The sequence below is a fragment of the Glycine max genome, chromosome 14 (genome assembly GCF_000004515.6).
Source record: "Glycine max cultivar Williams 82 chromosome 14, Glycine_max_v4.0, whole genome shotgun sequence".
Taxonomy (NCBI): domain Eukaryota; kingdom Viridiplantae; phylum Streptophyta; class Magnoliopsida; order Fabales; family Fabaceae; genus Glycine; species Glycine max.
The window spans coordinates 16,206,416-16,207,703 of NC_038250.2; the positions used below are offsets into that span (position 1 = coordinate 16,206,416).

The 1,288-nt window shown below is 40.1% G+C and overlaps 1 non-coding gene across 1 annotated transcript; it reads right to left on the reverse strand.

Moving 5' to 3' along the window:
- Nucleotides 1-810: 810 nt before the first annotated feature.
- LOC112999414 (small nucleolar RNA R71) lies at nucleotides 811-917 on the reverse strand. The gene has a single exon (XR_003264601.1). It is a non-coding gene; the product is annotated as a small nucleolar RNA R71 (small nucleolar RNA).
- Nucleotides 918-1,288: the final 371 nt, after the last annotated feature.

A 1,288-nucleotide genomic window follows, 5' to 3' on the forward strand; every position in this document is an offset into this window, starting at 1 on the left:
TAGTTTTTTTTTTATTTTTCAAGTTTTATTGTTCTATTTTTCTAATCTTTCCTTAGGTAGTTTCCATAGTTAGACTTTGAATTTTTGTCTAAAAATTTTTGTGTTATCTTTTCATGATTTTAGGGTGTTGCTCACAAAATTTCAGCTTATTTGGATATTGTTTGAGTATAGCCGTAGTTTTAACCCACCTCTTTTGCCATGTCTGAGAAACACATGAACCGCTGCATATAGTGCATGACTAGAGGCAATCCAGGTGACTTACGATCCTTTGATCCTAAAATAGATAGAACATTTCATAGATTAGTTAGGCATAGTGTGCATCTTGAGCATTCTGTTACTAGTGAGTCTGAGCATTCTGTTGTTGGTAATTTTGAACATCTTGATTTTGAGCATTATAATTTTGAACATTCTGATTTTGAACATTCTGAAAATATGGCTCAACCTCCACCCCGTGAGAGGACTCTAAGGGAAATGGCTGCACCTGATTTCACCTACGAAAGCTTATGCATCGAATACCCTGATGAGGATGTCCCATATGTTCTTAAAATTGGACTGATCCATTTGCTTCCAAAGTTTCATGGCCTTGCAGGTGAAGACCCGCATAAACATCTGAAAGAATTCCATATTGTCTTCTCCACCATGAAACCCCCAGATGTCCAGGAGGATCACATATTTCTGAAGGCTTTTCCTCATTCTTTAGAGGGAGTGGCAAAAGACTGGCTATATTACCTTGCTCCAAGGTCCATCACGAGCTGGGAAGACCTCAAGAGAGTATTCTTAGAAAAAAATTTCCCTGCTTCCAGGACCACGGCCATCAGAAAGGATATTTCAGGTATCAGGCAACTCAGTGGAGAGAGCCTATATGAATATTGGGAGAGATTTAAAAAACTATGCGCCAATTGCCCTCACCACCAGATTTATGAGCAACTTCTTCTCCAATATTTTTATGAAGGACTCAGTAACATGGAGAGAAGTATGATAGATGTTGACAATGGTGGAGCCCTTGGAGACATGACCCCTGCTGAAGCCAGGAATTTAATTGAGAAGATGGCTTCCAACTCCCAACAGTTTAGCGCCAGAAATGATGCTATAGTCATTAGAGGAGTGCATGAGGTAGCCACAAACTCATTTGCATCATCTGAAACTAAGAAGATTGAAGGTAAACTAGATGCCTTGGTTAACCTGGTAACCCAACTGGCCATGAATAAAAAATCTGTACCTGTCGCAAGACTTTGTGGTTTATGCTCCTCTGCCGACCACCATACAGACCTTTGCCCTTCCGTGCAAC